The sequence below is a fragment of the Marmota monax genome, unplaced genomic scaffold, assembly GCF_021218885.2.
Source record: "Marmota monax isolate L192 unplaced genomic scaffold, Marmota_monax_Labrador192_F-V1.1 WCK01_AAM20220418_F8-fsc00087, whole genome shotgun sequence".
NCBI classification, from domain to species: domain Eukaryota; kingdom Metazoa; phylum Chordata; class Mammalia; order Rodentia; family Sciuridae; genus Marmota; species Marmota monax.
In genome coordinates this window covers 3,402,350-3,422,588 of record NW_026693476.1, presented here as the reverse complement: position 1 = coordinate 3,422,588, position 20,239 = coordinate 3,402,350, and the positions used below count along the sequence as shown (strand labels likewise).

Below are 20,239 nucleotides of genomic sequence, written 5' to 3'. Positions count from 1 at the left end.
TTGCTTTCTCCACAGGCCAGATAACCTTTGCAACATGGTTGGGGTTTTATTTGCTTTTCTTGAAAGTCCTGAAGTTTGTATTTGGTACAATGTGCTGTAGGTGAGGAAGAAAGGAATTCAGGGTCTAGTAAAGGGCTTGGTTTTCTTCCTGCCCTCTATGTCCCAGGAGTTCAATAACATTTTCTTGGTGAAAGGTTATGAATTGAGGACTGAAGAAAAGTCTGTCTTCTTCAGCTGTGAGCCTCATGGATGGCTACATATAGGAGACCCTAGCAGAAAATGGCATTCCAAAAACAAAACAAAAATAAAATAAAACCCAATCCACCACCATCTTATACCTGATTCCTTAGGATCCTGCTCACATCTGGGTGGCAGCCAAAGTCTACAAACAGAAAGGATTATCACCGTTTCCTTAGTACAGTGCATTAATCAACTTTAGACTTAAGAGAGATGCAAATCAGGAACTTTTTCATTAAAATAGAAAATATTATAAAAATACTAAAATTTCAATCACTTAAAAGTTAACTGAGGGCTAGTGGCAGCTCAGTGGTAGAACACTTGCCTAGCAAGAGCCTGATTTTCCTCCCTAGCATGTGAACGCAAGTGCACACATAGTTAAAATAAAAAAATAAAAATCAAAAGTTAACTGACCTCCTATAAGAATTATGGAGGACACATTGGCTGTGTGAACTTATGCAAGTCAATAGACTTCCTTAGGCTTCAGATTCCCCCTCTGTTAGGAGGTGAGCTCACAGCCCCTTCTGAGATTAATGCTCTGCATCCTATAATCTTGCAGGCTACCATAAAAGGCTTCCCTAGCACTGTTCCAATGACCGTTTTTAGTTTTGTTTTTCTTTTGGTACCAGGGCTTGAACTCAGGGGCACTCGACCACTGAGCCATATCCCCAGCCCTATTTTGTATTTTATTTAGAGACAGGGTCTCACTGAGTTGCTTAGCATCTTTACTGAGGCTGATTTTGAGCTAGAGATCTCCTGCCTTTGCCTCCCAAGCTGCTGGGATTACAGGTGTGCGCCACCAAGCCCAACCCAATGACTGTTTTTGATTCAGTGATCAGATGGGCTAGCTGGACCACACCCATCTTTCTGACCTTCTGACAACTGGCTGGACATTTTCATTAGACATCTATCTCATGGGACACTCAAACATGAGATGCACCAACGGAACGTGTCATCCCTCCCTTCTCTGACTTCTCCAGGCACTTGACCTGGGAACCTCAATATCATCCTTGAGGTCCTTCAGCCTCCATGTTGAGGGGGTTTTCTGAGACCTGAATGTTCTCTCTGTGAAGTGCCCTTCTTCCTCCTAGCCCCAGTACTTCTACCCTTATCACCTCTTCTCTGGCTCCTGCTGTCACCTGCCCCCACCAGTCATTCCCCTCTACGGCATATGAAGTGTCACTCTCAGATCCATCACACTGATCCAAAGCTCTGGCCAGCCTCTCCTCTGTGACTCGAACTCAAATGGTTTCCTGTTGCCAACTGAATAAATGCCACTTGGGGTCTTCCATGAAGTAGCCCCAACCTGACTTCCCTTCCTCATACTCCTCACAGTTCTGCCAAACACAATCTCTGCTTTTCTTTTCTTTCTTTTTTTTTGTACCAGGGATTGAACCCAGGGGTGCTTCACCAATGAGCCACAACCCAGCCCTTTTAATTTTTTTTTTAAATTTTGAGACAGGGTCTTGTCAAGGTGCTTAGGGCCTCACTAATTGCTGAGGCTGGCTTTAACCCTCCTGCCTCAGCCTGCAGAGCTACTGGGAGTACAGAGGTGAGCCACCTCACCCAGCACGGCACACAGCCCTGTTTTTCTTATCTGTCTGCTCACTCATCACATTCTGTCTAGAACAAGTGCAGCTCCCATACCTGCCTGTAAAACCTCCACTTCCCAATGAAGGCCCAGCCCAAAGTCTCCTTTTCCTTGAAACTTTCTAGGAGGCCCATACTTTCATGTGTTTATTCAGCCAACAGATATGTATTAAGCATCAGCTCTGTGCCAGATTTTGTTCCATGTATGGAAATTCAGTGGCAACTAAGAGGGATGAGTTCCTAATCACAGGGAGCTTGTTGTTGCTGGGTGACAGAACCTAAACCAACAAACAAATAAGAAAACAATAGATTCCAAGAGTGCAGGGGAGGAGTGCTTGGATTTGTTGGCCTTTGTGACAGTCTACTTGTAATTTGCCTTTTTGTGATCAAATACTATCTTGCAAACCCAAGTCTCATTTACCTTTGTAACTTCCACACTGCCTGACATCATCACATCTGCCATCTGTGCAGTGGTCCTCGGTGTGTATCTGTGGAAGGGCACAAACCCTGGATTTGTCCCTGCCCCACCACATATCTGTTAAGAGGTTTTAAACAGGTTCCTTGATTTCTCCAAGGCTTAAGGTCCTTGTGTGTAAAATGGGGACCATAAAGCCTGCCTTGCTGACTTGGAAAACCAAATGAGATCGGGTGTGAGAAGTTACTTAGTAAACTATAAAATGAAGCATCCCATAATCATAATCATTAAGCCATGATTACCCTGGGTCTTGGTACTGGCTTCCTTTGGATAATAAAGTAGGCTATCTGCTCCAAATACAGAAACCCTTTGGATAGGAGTATATTTAGAAATGTAATTTCTAAGTCTAACTTTCTGGGTTCTTAAGGAAGAAAGAATTCTGGGCTCAGGATAATCTCAAACTGCCTGAGAAGCAACTGGGTTTTTTTTTTTTACTCTCTCCTAAAATATGTCCTCCCAGGGATGTGCCTCTTCTATTAAGGTTTGCTGCTGCAAACCCATGAGACATGCAATTAAAAGCATGCTCCTCTGCTTGGTGCTCTCAGAAAATATGACATTAGATGAAGTCCTCTCCTGCTCTTGGCTATGATTCTCAGTGTCAGTGTGTGAACGTATTCTGCCACTCACCAACCACAGAGGGCAAAGAACCTGAAAATTTCTCTTCTCTTCCCACATGGTCTCAGACTCCGTTTTCCATCTTCTTAGCTTTCCAGAATCCACTCATTACTGCAGGCCTATTCCTGCAGCGTTGGAATGGCTGTGAATGGCTCTGCCTTGGGATGTATCAGCCAGAATGAAGCCGCATGGAGCACAGTGTCCAAGATGTTGGGTCACTGGGAAAAAAATGTACCCCCTGCTCATTCAAAGTTTCTGAATAGGTTCCAAAGTTTTGACAAAAACTTTTTTTTTCCAGTATCTTCAGTGTTATTTTATAATTAAGTTCCCTAAAAATGGTTCCTGGTCATGGAGATCTATTTCTCTGAAAACATTGCTTGGACAAGTATCCTTTGGGGTATTTGATAAATATTAATTGAATTGAAAGAAGAGAGATATCCGAATATGCAATCGTGTTGGTAGCACATTCCTCCATCCCACTTCTTCCCACCACCTCAATTAATCAGGACTTCAGGGAGTATGTTTCCAATTTCTTACTCTCTCTAGTGAGACTTGGAGTCTGTGGCCTTGGAAAACTTTTCTCCTGTGTTTTCTGTCTTGAGGACTCAGGATTTCACTTCCAACACCACCTGGAGAGACACATGCAGAGCTAGGGGACAGGTCATAGAAGCCTCTGCTGACAGGGCCCTTCTCTGAGGGCTCGGGCCTGTGGTTCAGCTCTGCATATGAACACTTCTCTGAGTCTCAGTCTCCCCATCTCCCACATACCCACGTTTCACATACCTTCAATCTAGAAAATTGGGCCATAATGAAATAAATAACCTGAGTAGTTTTATAATAATTAGAAATTTGAATTCATAGCTAAAAACCCTTTGAAAAACTATAAGGGAAAAAATTCACTTGAGTGAAGTAAATTATATGAAAGTGCTGGTTACTATCATCTCAGCGATAACACATCACATGCAAAATATAAATTTTTGACCCTAACTTAAAATTATCATACGATAAAACTGGATTATGTGTGCATTTGTGTGTATGATTCTATGAATCGCAGTACATGTATAGATTTGTGTAACCATTACAACAATGAGAATGCAGGAGGTCCATTGCTCTATTCATTTACCAAAGGACAATTTAGTCATAGTGTATTATTATTTTAATATATTGCTGGATTCAATTTGCCTTTGTGTGTGGGGTAACAGACTTAATATGAGACCTATCCTTTTAACAAAATTTTAACTATATACTACAGCACTGTTAATTGTGGATATTATGTTGTCCAGAACTTATTCATCTTACATAATTGAACTATATACCTGTTGACTAGCAATGAACCCTTTCCTTTGAGGGATATTTTTCCGAAATTATTTCCCTTGTGCTATCTTTGTCTGGTTTTGGTAGAAGGTAGTTCTGGCCTCATACAATAAGCTGAGAAGTACTACTCCTCGTCTATGTTCTGGGAGGATTGGTGTTATTATTTTTTTTTTAATGTTTGATAGAAGTTATCAGTGAGACCATTTGGATGTAGAGATGTTTTTTCAAAGGGTTTTTAATTACGAATTCTGTTTTTTAATCATTGCAAATCTACTCAGATTAGCTATTTCATTGTGGCTGAATTTCTAGATTGAAGTTTTCAGGAAATTGCTGTGTTTCATCTAAGATATCAGATTTGTGTGTGTGAAGCTGTTCATAATGTTGTTATCTTTTTAATGTCTGTAGGACCTCTAGTAGTGTACCTTTCATTTCTGAGAGTGATAATTTGTGTCTTCTCTCCTTTTTAAACTAATGTTTTTAAATTTCTTTATCTTTTCAAAGAAACATCTTCTGTTTTTAATTTTATTGATCTTTTCAAAGAACTTTCTTTCAGTTTCATTGGTTTTTCTCTATTGTTTTTCTGTTTTCATTCTCATCAGTATCTGCACTTAATGTATTATTCCCTCCTCCTGCTTGTTTTGGATTGATTTTGCTCTTCCTGCTCTAGTTGTATAAAATGAAAGCTTAGATGATTGACTTGACACCTTTCTTCTTTTATAATACAAGCATTTATTCCTCTAAATTTTCTCTCAAAGCTTTGCCTTTGGTACATCCTATAAATCTTGATATGCTATATTTTTATTTATATTCAGTTAAAAATATTTTCTACTTTCTTTCAAGACTTCCTCTCTGACAAGAAATCACTGATACATGTTTTGTTGAATCTCCAAGTGTTTTGAGATTTCCACACATATATTTTTAGAACCAGTAAACCTAAAAGCTACAGAAATGTAAAGAAGCTATTATTTTAAAAACTAAGTAATTTACTGAGCACCTACTGTGTTCAAATCACGAGCCAGGCTGCTTGAGATTCAATTCCAGCCCCCAAGGAGTTGACCATCTAAGACAGAGATGGAGACACCCACACAGACAAGTGGGAGGCTCCGTGGTGGGTGGGACATGTGCTGCCATGTTATGGATACAGAGCAGCACTGCAATAGGGGCCTCTTCCAGTGGAGTGGTCAAGGTCAAGGGGTGAAGTAGGCCTTAGATAGGTAGGACCTCTGTAAGGAAGGCCTTAGGGGAGGGAAGTCCATTCTAGTGAGGGAAGCTTTGCCTGGCCTCCTCTCGCTCCCAGAGGCCTGCCGTCACTTGGTACATTGGTCTGCCCAACTCACACACATCTGGAGAGTGAACTAACCAGACTCTTAGACTGAGGCTCTTCCAGAAGTTAAAGGCAGCACCTCAACCCTTCAGGAAAGCAGGATTTACATGATTTTCTGGACCAGCAAAGGTGAAGGTAGAGAGGGATGACAAAGATCAAGCTGATATTGAAAAAGCACTCTACTTCTTTCACATTTTACAACCTCACAGACTTAGTCTGTCTTTCTGCTTTGTCAAAAGTTGACCTAAGCCACTGGAAGTCAAGGACTCACCACAGTAAAGTGACTTGTTTTTGGACCCTGGAGCATGCTGCCCTGTCCTAAGAGTGAACCAAATCAGCTTTTGAGTTTCAACCTCTTTATTGGTTTTCTCTTGCTGTAACAAGATAAATGAAAGTGGGCAGCTATTTTTTTTTTTTGAAAGAGGCTTATTTAGCCCAGATTTGAAGACTGAAAGTCTAAGATCAGGTGGCCCCATCTGTTCATCCTTTGGTGAGGGCCATTCTGGCCAATGGCCATGAGGTTGAGAGCGCATGGGAGTGGACGAGGTCACTGGTGGTCCCAAGAGGTTCAGTGGCCAGGCTTGCTCGTTTTATGACAACTTGCTTTTGCAGGAACTAAGGAACTAACCATGTTCCCACAGGAACTTTAGCAATTCCTTCCAAGGGAAATGATCTCAAAGACCTAATCACCTTCCACTAGATCCCACTTCTGAAAGGTTCCACCACTGTTCAACATATCCAAGCTTCCATGACACAAAACTGTGAGGGACATGCCACAAACCACCTGAAAACCATAGCAGGCTCTCTGGTCTGTGTAGGCCGGAGAAAGGCCAGGGTCAATGTAGCTAAAGGAACGAAGATGGCAAGCAGCAAGAGAGAAAGAATTAGCTTCAGCTGAGAGGGCTTTGGCTCCCTACAGAAGGAAACAGAGAGGGAAATGTGAGGTGACAGTAAATCCTATCCCTTGAGATACATGATTGATCTACCAACAAGAGAGAGAATTAACAAATCAAAAGTTCTTACAACCAAGTCTTTCACCCTTCACGAAGATTCCAGCCATATTTCACCTTCTTTCCCTTTTTCTTTTTTTTTTTTTTTAAAAAACTGACTTGTGGGATCTGCTTTTGTTATTTAGGAAGAGTGGATTAAGAGCCATGCTCCTGAAACTTTTGTAATTTACATTTTTTCCCTTCAGTTTATTTTGCACTTGCATATTTTGTTTTTTAACTGAAGGAGGACTGTGCATATGTTGGTGATTTGACAGGAAAAATATTTGTTTTAAAGAGCCTTCTAGCAAAGATTCAAATGACTAACTTGAACAGAATTTTTTTTTTAATTTTAAAGAACATGATTTATTTCTCATTAAATTTCCTTGAGCTAGTTACTTAAACTCTTAGTTTTCTTATCTGAAAAATGGATAACAACACCTACGTTGTGGACTTGCCCTGATGTGGGAAAGACAACAATCCCAAGGCCACCTCCGATAGCGGGGAGAATGTAGTCACTGATGTGGACGTGAACTGCCTGAATAAATCCCCCCAGTGCTTTATGAAATTCTATCATGGAACTTCCAAGTCATTCTATGAATTCCAAACTAATCCTTCTACCTTAGCATCTGGACCCAACATGAAAGGTCGATATGACCTGTTTTCTCATGCAAATAACTACTTTGTTCTAAAGAGGAAGAATTCTAAAGCACAAGGAAATTTTATGAAGAGTCAGATCTTGATTTATGTGAAAACAAAATATCCGAAGGGATTTTGTATTTTTTATGATGCTTTTTAGCTCAGAAAGGACATCTACATGTTTCATCTCTTCTGGATTACCAAAATCACCCCAGGGGGGGAAAAAAGCTAGAAAGGGATTGACCATTTTGGTTCTACAAATAGGGTATTAAAGACTGTAAGAGGGTAAAGAATTCACTCATGTCTATTAAAGGCCTGAAGAAGTCTCAGGCTCAGTCTCTTGTGTTCAAATCTAAAACTAAGGTCTCTTCGGCTTGGGGAACTATAGTTAAAGCTATTCAAAAGGATGACTTAACCTTTTATTTTATGTGTACCCTTTTAGGTTTTCCCTTATGCAAAGTGCCTACTAGAACTTAAAAAAGGGTTTAGATTACTATTTTATTAGTTTTCATGTTGAGAGTATTACTTATCTTACTAAAGTACATACAGGCGACTAAAGTGCAGATATATAATGATGTTGAATGGAAAGAGAAAGAGGAGGTCCAGGGGGCTGCCCTGAGTTATTGGACAGAATGCCACTATCATCTGGGTACCTCCTCCCCTCAAAAAAAATGTTAGAATATAATACCTATTATAATAGTATTGAGAGGTGGGGACAGCCAGGTGTGGTTCAAGGCCAGCTGCAATTTAGCAAGGCCCTCGGCAACTTAGAGAGAGCCTATCTTGAAATTAATAAAATACAATATGAAACCTGACAACATGAATCTCTGAGCTCCTACTCATCCTGGGACAGGTCTGTCAGATATGGCTCTGGCCTATTCAAGACAGACAGATGCTGATTCATTCATAGGGAGCCCTGTTTCAGTTCTGAGCCTTCGGGTAATCTTCCAGTCCCTCCCCTTCTGACTCTTTAGGGCTAGCTCTGCCCAGGGCAGCCCTCAGAAGATGTAGTAAGCCACAGCCAACTCTGAGACACCGCCCCCTGCCAGGCCTCAGCAGCCCAGTGGGCAAGATTCAGGTACATGGAAGTCTATGTGGGGCTCTGAGCCTGGGATCCCAGGAAGAACCAAAAAGGGTCCTTACCTCCAGGGTCCAGGCCTGTGATCTCATTTCTCTTTCTCAGCACTGCTAGAAAAATTGGATCTGAGAAGGAATTGATTCTCCAGTGTCTTTTCTATGGGGAAATTTGCAGGGCAGGTATATTGCTGAATCTTTAACACCCCTGGCTAGGGGACACTGAGTGTTGCTAAGCTCCCCCTAGTGCTCATGACAACTGAAATCATCCGCCCACCCTGGACCTCCTCCATTTTGAAATGCCTGTGTGACCCTCACGTGAAAATCACTAAATTAAGAGGTTTTTTTTGTTGTTGTTGTTGTTGTTGTTTAGAAATATATTACCCAATGACAGTGGAGACAGTATACTGAACTTCAGGTCCACAGCTGGTTTTCTTAGCACTCTTAGAATGGTCCCCACATTTTTAAAGTGGGAGTCGGAAGGGGAAGAAGGAGAAAAAGAGAGCCCTACCTGTGGTCTACACAGTCTAAAGACGTCTCCTCTGCTCTTCACAGGAAAAGTTCACACTCAACAAGGAACGACTAAGTTCCAACCACACTGCCAGGAGCTAGGGTTCCATAACAGGTAAGACGACCCTCTGACCTAAGGAGGCCATAATCATGTTGGAGAAAATAGACACTCTAGTCATTGGTCACGAGCATAGAAGCATAAAAGGGGGGCACCCACCTCTGCCTTGGGGACTTAGGATAAACAGATCAGGGGAACCTTGCAAGGCGAGGTCACAGGCAAAATGAATCTGTAAAGATAAAAAGGCATTAGCCAGGAGAAGGGTTAGTGAAGCTGGGGAGATGATGAGGTAGGAAAAGTAGGCCAGAGAGGGAGGGAGGGAGAGAGAGAGAGAGAGAGAGAGAGAGAGAGAGAGAGAGAGAGAGAGAGAGAGGAGGTGCAGAGGCTATTAGGGGAACACAACAGTGTCAAGAACTAAAGCTAGAGAGGCGGCAGAGGCCAGTGCCACAAGATTTGTGTCTGTCAGATGTTGGACTTTATATCCAGGTTCAAATGCTGATCCTACCACTTTAGAGCTGTGCTGCCTTAAGAAAAGTAGGTAGCCTTTCTGGGCCTACAATTTGCCTCAGTAGATGTTGGTTATTGTTTATTGTCTATGCTCCTATTATACTCTAAGCAACGGGAAGGTGTTGGAAAGCTGTGAGCACCTACTGTGTGCATGTCTCTGCATTCAACACTGGGAAGACAGGTCTTACTTATCTTATGACATGTGTATGTGGCCCAGACCTTGCAGGAGCACAGGTAGAAAGTGTGACTTTGGGGTTTCCAGGTGTGACAGTGTTCGGGAAATGGTGAATAGCCCAGTCACCCTTTGCTGAAGGTGTGTAGAAGTCAGCCCTGGAGCACAGAGATTTGAGAGCCTAGGAAGGCAGGAGCTCAGCATTTAGTGGCATCATGAAGCCTTCATGTTGGGAGCCATGTGCATCCCTGTTTCTTCTAAATGGAGACTATTAAATGCGGCCTAACCGTGGAGAATGGATCAAGTCTTCTCATCAGACTCTTGATCCGGGGCAGCTTTACTTTGCCGCAGTGGCCCTATCAAGCCATCAATTCTCTGAAATCTCCTAGGACACATACAGTCCTTCACTGGGTGGCTCCTTCACATGCAGGAGACAGTCTCTCTCCCAGTGTGATCCCACAGCAGAAGCCATTCTGGAAACAATCCACCATGCAGCAATGGCTTGTTTTGGACAGAAGAGGAGTCATTCCCTGCTCTCCCCTGTGAGTTCTCCCTCTAGTTGCTCTGCCACCACACATGGGACTTTCTCAGGCACAGAGGCTGCGAAGGAGGCAGGAACATCAGCACCAATTTGGAGAAGAGAGGCCTGCAGCTTCCCCTCCCCGTCTCTCCTGTGGCCAGAGCAATGAAGAGGGATCTCTTTTTTCTGTGGAGCTCCACCAAGCTGGCTTCTAAGCAGGGAGGGGGACTCCCGAGTGGATGACCTCTCTGCATGGGTCACAGGAGAACTGAGGACAGAGCTCTGTGGCTGAGTATGGCGGCTCTGCATGACGCCCTTGGCCTGGGTTCTGCCTTCCCCACCGCAGGGGCAGCCTGGAGTTGGCTGCTGGCAGCCTCAGCAACCCAGACCAGCGCCTACGAAGCTGGGCACTGAATATGCAATCTCTAAGTGCTCTGGACTCCTTCAACAGCGAGGACATTATCTTTGATATTATTATATAGTAATGAGAAAATGTTCCTGCGGGCTGCGGCTTTCTGGCAGAGCACACTGTGCCCTGTGAGGAAATACGGTTACAGGAATTATGCTCTTATTTATCTTGCCTCCAGAATATCCAAGTTGACAGCCCAGACACGGGTCTGTGGTCATTTCCAGATCATCCACCTGCTCCTGCCCCTCCCCCTGCGTCTCCTGCCTGTGGGCCTCCTGCTCTCACCTGTCTTCCTTCCACCTTGGTGCTTATGACACACAACTGCTTCAGCACTTTGCTCAGATTCTGTCATTCAATTCTCCTGATAGCCCAGGAGTTAAGTCGAATACTGCTCTTATCTTACACTACACGTGAGGAAACTGAGGCCTGGCGAGGTTAAGGGACTAGCAAGTGGCAGAGCATGCATTTGACCCCAGGTGATCTGGCTCCATAACAGGGCTTTAAACCTCACACTGTGCAGCCTCCAGGTCTGGTGATTTTCTGTGTGGTTCTAGGTACAGAACGAACTCTGGGCACTGTGATACTTGGCATCCAAAGCTGGGACACCATGGAACCAAGAAGTACTGATGACTAGCACCAGCCATATGAGAAGAGGAGCCCCTATGGAAGCTTCAACTCATCCAGAGTGAACAATGTGGTCCTTTCCCCAGGGTGTCTCCAGCAATCCCACAGCTTGGGCGTGTGCAATCCCACAGGCAGCCCAGCACTTCCAGAGCAATTCCTGGGATTCTCAGAGCTTCCCACAACCAGCCTCAGTTTGAGCAGCTGACCTCCGAATGACCAGCTGCTGGACACCTGGGCTCCAGGCCAGCTCTCTGGGCATGGTCATCAATGGGCCATAGGGACCCTCTTCAGGAACACTAGCCAACGCGTGCGGGAGTCTGCCATGGTGCATATCTGGGTGTGGACTTGCATGCCAATATAAGGGGACAACTATGTATCTCACCAGGGTCCCTCTCACCAGGTTGTCATGTGGTGTCTTCACTGTTGCCCACTAGAGTGTGCGTAGGTGCACTGTCTAAATATGTGCATGTGTTAAGAAGGGCACAGAGTGTGTTAAAGTATCTGTGTGCACACTCTGGTAGGGGTTGGGCTGAGATATTTGGCTGTGTTTCTGTGTGTGCCTATGGGTATTCTCTCTTGTGATTCTCAACTCAGTTGCAGATGACAGCTGCCTTCACATTGTCCCTTCTGTTTTCAGACCCCAGCAATGTTCTGAGGTGATATGGGCCCTACCTTGCAAAGACAGGCAGCTTGATTTTGTCCCTATAGGGTATGAACCCTTCCAGCTCTCCCTGTCCTCCCACTGGTTTCTGTTCTCCCCTCATGCTCTGTCCTAGCCCTGCTGACACCCCACTGGACACATCAGAAAGGAGCTGGAAACCATCTGGTTGAAACATAGTTCCTGAGCTATGAAAGCACAGTGCCCAGGATCCCCTGGGGCCATGGCAAGGCTGTATCCAAGAACTTCTGTGCCCCATACCTCCATCTCCTGGCCTGAGCCTGTCTTCCCACCCTGGATAGGCACAATCCATGGGTGAGGGTCCTTCTTTCCCTAGTCATTCTGTCTCTGGGTGGTTCCCAGTGGAAGTAGCATTACTCTGGGACATGGCCAATTGCCTCTGAAATTTCAATCATAGCCTCTACATTGCCCTACAAAGCTGGGGACACTGGGGACAAAGGGGGCCATTAAACATGTGTATATTTTCAGTTAGCTGGAGAGCAGGACACGAAGCTGCTGGTGGGCCCTCAGGAGAGGAAACGTATTCAAAGAGGCAGATGCTGGCCATGGATTCTGCATCTTGGCAGGGACAGCAGCTCTTGGCACTTGCTCTAGAAGGCCTGACGCACTGTCTGTCCCACTGCAGCGGTTCTCCTTGCATATGACCTCATGTTCCTCAGCTCCAGTGCCCAGGTCCAGGTCTCCCCAGTGTGTGGCAGCCCTCAGTGCTGCTCCTTGGCCAGGAGGGCCCAGGCAGGCCTCCAGGTGGGGATTTTCTTATGATGGGGAAAATAATCAGAAAGCTCTATGATGTTGGGCAAATTGCTTAAGCCCTTTGTGCCTGGGTTTGTTAACCTATAAAATGGGGAACAATATATACCTCACAGGGTGTGGTAAGACTTAAACAAGTCACTCTGTCCTTAACATATACTGAGAGATACATCGGGCACTATCTGCAATGTATGTAGGAAGCACTTCATAATTGTTTATTATAAGACTACCCCACAGCCCATCTGACTTTCTCCCTGGGTCTGCTGGAAGGGGAAAGGAGAGAGACTTCTTTTGCAGGGTTTAAGATTGGAAGCAGGCAGGGATAATGCCCTTTCACACTTAGAAAGGACCCCCATTATCCTGGCATTACTGGGGATACCCAGGGTACCTGGGGGATGCAGCCCTGTGTAGGCAGGTGAGGATATCAGCAGGACAAAACTTCCCACCCAGGACAGGAAGCCTGCCTCGCCCTGCTCCTGTCTTCTCTGGTCTTTATTAAAGGTCAGCAAGAGCAGAGAGACCCCCTAGAATTTGTCTCTGTTGACAAGGCCAGCAGACATAGGCTCTAAAAATAAACCTTAATAAGATTTTAAGTAAACACTTTTTCAACAACAATTCAGATCACGGTTCTTTTTCTCTCCTACCGCGCAGTGTGACCTATAGTGAAGCCCACTGCACAGAGGAGAAAATGTCAGAGGCTTCAGAGCCCTGGAAGACTCTCAAGGCCTGCTCTGCCTGTGGCCTGCCTTGCCAGAAGGATCCTGAAACCAGAGCTGCAAACCCACCCCAGGGGACACGGGAACTACTATCTCCGCCCCCACCCCCACCCCCACCCCCACCATGGACTGTCTGCACCCAGATTCCAGCAGGCAGAGGGTGTCCTGGCTTTGTTTTCATTTCAGCATGGCCCTCTCATAGGCAAGGTCTGGGGGCCACCAATCTGTCAAGTTCACTGCGGGTGCAGGATGCTGCGCAGCGCAGTGTGGGGCTTAAGAACGACTAGAAAGGGCTCCGGGAATGGGGTCTCCGGGGCTGCAGACGCAGGATGCGGGGGAGACATGCAGCCAGCGATGTCTGCGGAGATGTCATTCCTGGTCCTTCTGAGAAGTGAGAAAAGGTCACAGGGCTGCTGGAACCGCTGTGGGCAGCACCAGCTTTTCTGGGCCATTCCATAAAGGGGGAGGTGCAGTGGGTGGGGAGAGAAGGAAGAGGTGGGGTGTGAAAAGAGGCGGGGAGAAAGGAGAGAAGACGGAGAGGAAGGAGGAGTCAAGGGCGGGGCGGGGAGGGGACTACCTAGGCTGCACCGGTTGCTGGTGCATCCTGCGCCCTTTGTCGCCTAACACACCAGTCGGGGTCCGATGTCCCCGGATTGGGGTAACTGGAGAGGGGGCGTAGGAGCAGCGGGCAAAGTGATCTGCGGGGCGCGGGTGGGAAGAGGAAAACCGGGGTCGAGCACCTCTCAGCGGAAAGGGGCTGGGCAAGCGGGGTTCACTGATGCCCCCGCGGGAAGGGCGTGGCGCTCCCACCTGCGCCCGCGGCGCCCCCTGCCGGCCGCCCCAGCACACACTCGCGATTTCTCCAGGCTTTCAATTGAATGGTGGAATGGCCTGTGTCCTTCCTGGAGCTGTGGTCCAGAGTGAGATATTATTGTGCTCTCGCCTCTTTCTGGTTTGGAACTTGAGGATGGAAAAGATGCATTCCCTCATAATTAATTTAGGTGGCTGTCAACTGTGGCCACAGCTGGACCCAGGCGAAGAGCACAGACTGAGAAATTGAGGTGAGGGAAAGGAAATACTGACCACAGCCTACATGGGCTGCGAGTAAAACCTTGCTGCATCTACTGCTGAGTTTGGAGCCAGTGGGCCTCTGGCCATCCTGACCGTAAGCACCAGCCATCTCCTAAGCATTTGGGGTGGCCTTTCTTAATTCCCAGCATCACCCCGTACGTTAGCTGATATTAACCCCATTTTATAGATTTTTTAAAATCCTATAATCCAAAGAGTTAATTAAGTAGCTGTCTTATAGTCTCACAGCCAGAGCAAGCAGAGGTGGGATTTGAACCTGAATCTCTCTGACTTTGCAATGTTATTGCAGGTACAAAGCAGCCCTGCTTACACATAGCCCCTCATGATTCCTTTGTGAAGGAGTCCCAACATTTTCAGTTTTCTCTTCACCCTCTGTCACCTACTTCAAACCTGCCTCAGGCACTCCTTTGCCTTCTCTACCTCACTTTTCCATTATAATGTGTTCTATGAGAAGGATCTGGAACTAGTTCACACTACAGTTTCAGTGACTGGTAACAGCCTGAAGTGTCCAACCCCCCCACCATTTCCAAGATTTGCCTTTAAAGTAGAATCTAAGCTTCAAATTAAATAATGGAAATTCTTCGGGTAATTGATTTGACAGACAGGAATGTGGGGCAGTATCGTGGGCCCAGCAAACCCTGCAGGTCGCCCCCCACGCCCTTCCTCAGCACATAGGTAAGTCCTATTCTCCATTCTGACTATGTGCATAGAAGATGAGTCTGCAAGAGGAAAGTGACAGGCCCTTTGCTGAGAACCTACTGAGTCCTAACTTGCTCAAGGCCATGCAGCTAAAAAAGTGCCTGAGTTGGGATTCAAATCCATTCATTCAGTCAATCATTCATTAAGCATATTTTAAAATTTTTTTTAAAGATTATTTTGATATGGAGACAAACTAGAATCCTTCAGTCCCTCGATACTCATGTTCCCAAGGGAGCGAATGGACATGTGAACCATCACAACAGTCAGGTGTTGTGTGATGGACGCTGCATAGGGCATCATGGGTGAGCCTCCTCCAGAAGCACTGCCTCATGAGATGAGGCCTCTTTAATATGTCCCCAGACTCTCCAGTGTGGGCCACCCGACTGCACTGCAGCATTCTGAGAATTACTGGATCATTATAAAGTGACTTGCATCTCTTGGTACATTTGGGCGGCCTAAAATGTACAGGAATCATCATTTTTCTTTCCCAGTTCAACAGAGGATGATTTAAAAATATGCTTGACTTGAAGAATAAGGATAAAAAAAATAAATAAATAAACGTGGGAGCCCAAGGTAAAAATGGAAAACAGATGAAATCCAAAGTATTTTCAAGGTGTCTTTTTCCTCTGTGTTTCTATTTTGCAGGTTTTAAAAGCAGAATTAAAGTGTAAAGCAGAGGGAAATTTCTCTGATGCGGCATTTACATAAGAAACACATTCAGAAAAAGAGGCTGTGATTCTGAAAGTGTCCTTATTATACTGCACTAAAAATTTCCCTGGGGATGGGGGAGGTTTAAATTAGTTGAAGAGAGGAGGAAATAAACCCCTCTCTTCAAAATGTGAGTCTCTCCCAAACCAAAAATTCCACCTTAGGAAATGGCCACATGGTGATCAAGAGCAGACAGAGCCCTCATTGTGTAAGGGCTCCACCTTCTCGAGCCTTCATTACAATTCACTGGCTCCTCCTACATCCGCTTAACAAGTCCTGACATTGAACTTGACGCTAAATCATAGACCTCAGCACAATTCACAAGAAGGTCCTTGTTTTTAGTGGTTGTGCATCTTGCTGTAGAAATGTATTCACACGCCACTTAATAGACTTGAGGAATCAAAGTTGGTGTGAATAGCATAAGATGCCACAATCCTGCATTATTTGTTTGTATCTATTTTCTCTGACATCTATCACATATTTTCCTACTAAATTGAATTCGCATAGAAAGAAAATACTATGAACACAGTATTTTGGTTATCTATCGCTGCATGTCTGAACTACCCTAAACTTAGTTGGCTTCAACAGTAATCATTTTATTATGCATTGTGATTTTTGTAAATCAGGAATTAGGACAGGGTCCAGCTGAGTGACTCTCCTGTTCCATGAATGTATTAAATGGGTCCCTTGGTGATGAAGGTGGTCAGACTTCTTAACAAGACAGTTTAGGGCTCTAAGACCAAGTGTTCCTGGACACAAAGTCCACACTGTGGTCCTCATTAAAGGCCGTTTTCTGGAATCCTAATACCTCCAACTTCCTCATTCTGTCTTTTCAATGATGAAATTTCCACAGAGATGGATTTAGATATGTAAGTAGCTAAGTCATTTGTGTAGCATACTAGTTCTCAAAGTATGGTCCAGGGACTAAGAATGTGGGTATCATGGGGCATCACCTGAGAACTTGCTAGAAATCCTAATTCTTGGATTGCAGAAACTGTGGGGTAGGACCCAATAAGCTAGATTTTGATAAGCCCTCCAGATGAATGATGCATATTAGAGTTTGAGAACAACATTTCCAGCACATGAAAATCAGCTACAAACACATAAAAAACTGGATCTCACCCCAGAGAATCTATTGGTTATTCTGCAGTGCCCCAGGTATCCCACTAATTTTAAAGACATTCATAGAGATTCTATTATGCAGACAGAATTGAGAGCATCTGGGCTAGAAAACAAAATTAATTCAGCTCAGGTAGACTAACTCAGGTAGGTAACTATAAAACAGTTTAGTAAAACACCACAGGCTGCTGCAGTTTCTGGACAGATAATCAGAACAATATGCACCCTGTGGTTCTGGGGTCTGGGTTGCAGAGAATGGATGATACAGAAGTTAAGTCCTTACTCATCATCCTGACATTCAAACCTTGCACCCTAGGGCTCAGGTTTATACTTCACTGTCGTCTTACACCTATCCTAGGTTGCACACTGCATAGTCCAGAACCTGATACTCAAAGTGAGGTCCCTGGACCAGTAGCATTGACATCAACTGGGAACTTGTCACATAACAAATCCAGACTACACCTACCCCTACTGCACCAGAATCTGCCCAGAGACTGGAGGCACAGCACAGTTTGAGAAGCTCAGCTGTTGAGCAAGTTTCATTCTTTGTCCGCTTCCTGGGTTTTGACAATATCTCCAGGTTCCCCAGATAGACAGAGGTGCCCAGGTACTGAAGCTATAATGATTTAACTGAGACAGGGTATTGCCTGAGGAGTCTGGAACACACAAATTCTCCTCATGTTCTTAATAGCTACACTATGAATTTGGTGATAAATAATAAAAATACAACTTTTGTTGGTTTTTAGCCTTCTGATGATTACAAAGAACAATGATTAGCCCTACATCAACTAAAAAATCTTGAAATACCCAACTGAAGCCAGGTAAAGGGAAACAAACTCATTGCTTAACATCAGGAGTATCTACTACTTTAAATTTCTTTACCTCCTGCCCACTAATGGGTAGCCCCAGGTCATTTTCATAGCTTTGGGCCCAGCTCAGGCTAGGATGAAGCACTATTTTGAATTCAGGTGTTAATTACCTCTGTCACACTGTTCTTTGGTTCTTCAAAATTAAATGCCCTCAGCCAGCTCCTACTATTTTGCCCAAGGGGATTTTTTTATTGTTGTTTTCCTGTCTGACTATATGGAGAGTTAATGGTCCATTCCACTAAGATTTTTACTAGTGGGTTTGGAGTTCACCTTGTGATATGAATTGCTCCCCAGGGCTGGGAATCAGACCCAGGTACTCACACATAGTAGGCAGGTACTCTACCACTGAACTACATCCCCAGCCTTGGTATGGTTTACTAAACTAACTGAACTCTTAGCATTGGTTATACCACTGATGCCAACCATGGTAAGAAAATGGAAGTCATCCAAACCCCTTCCAATATGCAAGATGCCTTCCTTATCCTTTTATCAGTTAGTCCAATTTGATCCCCTTTGCTGGAGGGTGTCAGAAGGTGTCAGCGTGCCAGCTGATCTCATTTCCAGTTGGTTCCTTCGGTCTCCTTTTGCCAATCTCATGGTCTATTGTTGTTCCTAAATGTGAAGTATGCTCTTTCCCAGGAGAGAAAAAGATCATCCAAGGAGGCTTCGGCAGGTCTTTTAGTAGTTCAGGCATGTATTCAGTGCCATTCTGGCCAGGCTCCAAGCAAGATGATTCCTCATGGAAATTCTTGCCATTTTCACAGGATGCTGTGTTTTTCTATTTTTAACAAAAGAACACCATTGTCTGGGGATGAGAAAAGGTTTTGGCTTACATGAAAGAAAAAAGTCATGTTGATGCCAATAGAAGAGTGAATTGTCCTGATAGAATGATCGATTTCCTTGTCGAGTACAGGTTGTCATGCTGGGACTAGATATGGCTATCAAAATGATCCTCCTCCAGCTGACCAGCTGTTTTAATTGAGTGTATTATCTTGTGGGAGGAAAAAAGAAGGTGAACTATGTCAGGTAGGGTTTTTGTGGGTGCATACCTACGTGGCCAGCTCTGAGCAAAATAACATACAAAAATTAGTGGGTTGTGAATGTGATCATTCAGGGAAGGACTGTCTGCATTGCAAAAGGAATTTGCCACGGATTTCTTTAAATACTAAAGGACCCAGAATTTGAGGATTCTGAGAGTTGATGGGGGATGCTTTGAAGGAGGCTGGCTGGCCACATGTCTCAGGCTAGCAGGACCTACGTGGGCATAATGTAGTCCATAGCCTATTTCTTAGCCTTTTAGATTCAGAAGCTCAGTCTGGAAGTACAGACTTAATGGGGCCCTGTGGGACTGACTACCTCTACACTGATAAGAATCCAAGGTATAACTTAGCTGCCAATTTGTTGGTTTACTATAGGAATTTCCCTTTTCCTTTAATTAATTCAACACATCATTTGAATGCATACTATGGAGTCAAATTTCCTTCCCTCATGCTGCATACATTTTGGGGTGGTGGAGATAAATGATAAATGAGTAGAGAATGTCAGGCGTTAATATATACCACGGGAAAAATAAGGAAGTTTAAAGGGCAGAGAAAGTGTTGGGGTGGAAATGAAGGTAGGGGGTTGTTCCTGTTTCATTAAAAAATATCAGGGAAAGTCTTTCTGATAAGGATACACCTGAGAAGAAACCTGAAGGAGCTAGACCCAGAGGTAAATATCTGCAGGAGGGTACTTCTGGCACAATCAGAGCACCTAAAAGTCAAGTGTGTGCTTAGTGTGTTCGGGGAATTGAAAAGAGGTTATTGTGGTTGCAGAGAACTGAGAGGGACAGAAGGGGAAGGAGTTAAAGCGGTAGCGTGGAACCCCTTTGCAGGCCTTTGTTAGGATTTAGACTTTTGCTCTGAGTGACAGTTTGGGCTGAAGAATGGTATCATCTGACTTACGTTTTGATGCAATCTCTGGCCACTGTGCTGAAAATAGATGATGGCAGGTCAGGGAAGAAGCAGGGAGACCATTGAGATGGCTTTTGTAATAATGGAGGCAGGAAATGAGACTTGTTTGGACCAGAGTTGGTGGCAAGAAAAATCATAAGAAGGATCAGATTCTGGAAACATTTTGAAAGTAGATTAAAGGAGTTGGACAGGCTTGTTATTCCAGCTGCTCGGGAGGCTGAGGCAGGAGGGTCGCAAATTGGAGACCAGCCTGGGCAACTTAGCAAGACCCTGGCTCAAAATAAAATAAAAAGGTCTAGGGCTCTTAGCTCAGGGGTAGAGCACTTGCCTAGCATGAATGAGGCAGAAAGAAAGAAAGAAAGAGAGAGAGAGAGAGAGAGAAGATAGAGTGTGTGTGTGTGTGTGTGTGGTCACGCACACTATGGGGATGAGTCAGGAGGATGACGTTGGAGTTGTTAATTCTGAGATGCCCACCACGTACCTGGGGTGACCGTGCTGGAGGCTACACGTGTCTGGAATTCGTGGAGAGGTCTGGGAATCCCAGCGTGTAGGTGGCAGAGAGAGAGAGAAGTTGAGGGGTGGGAGCTCTAGGGTGTTCCAACCT

General features: G+C 44.8%; 1 protein-coding gene across 1 annotated transcript in view; it reads left to right on the top strand.

Annotated features, from left to right (window-relative positions):
- Mab21l3 (mab-21 like 3) overlaps positions 1 to 20,239 on the top strand; it is an 81,693-nt gene that overhangs the window by 52,454 nt on the left and 9,000 nt on the right. Inside the window, exon 8 of the transcript XR_009228079.1 lies at positions 8,810 to 8,879. The gene's annotated coding sequence lies outside the window, so the exon portion shown is untranslated. The remainder of the gene's footprint in view (positions 1 to 8,809; positions 8,880 to 20,239) is intronic.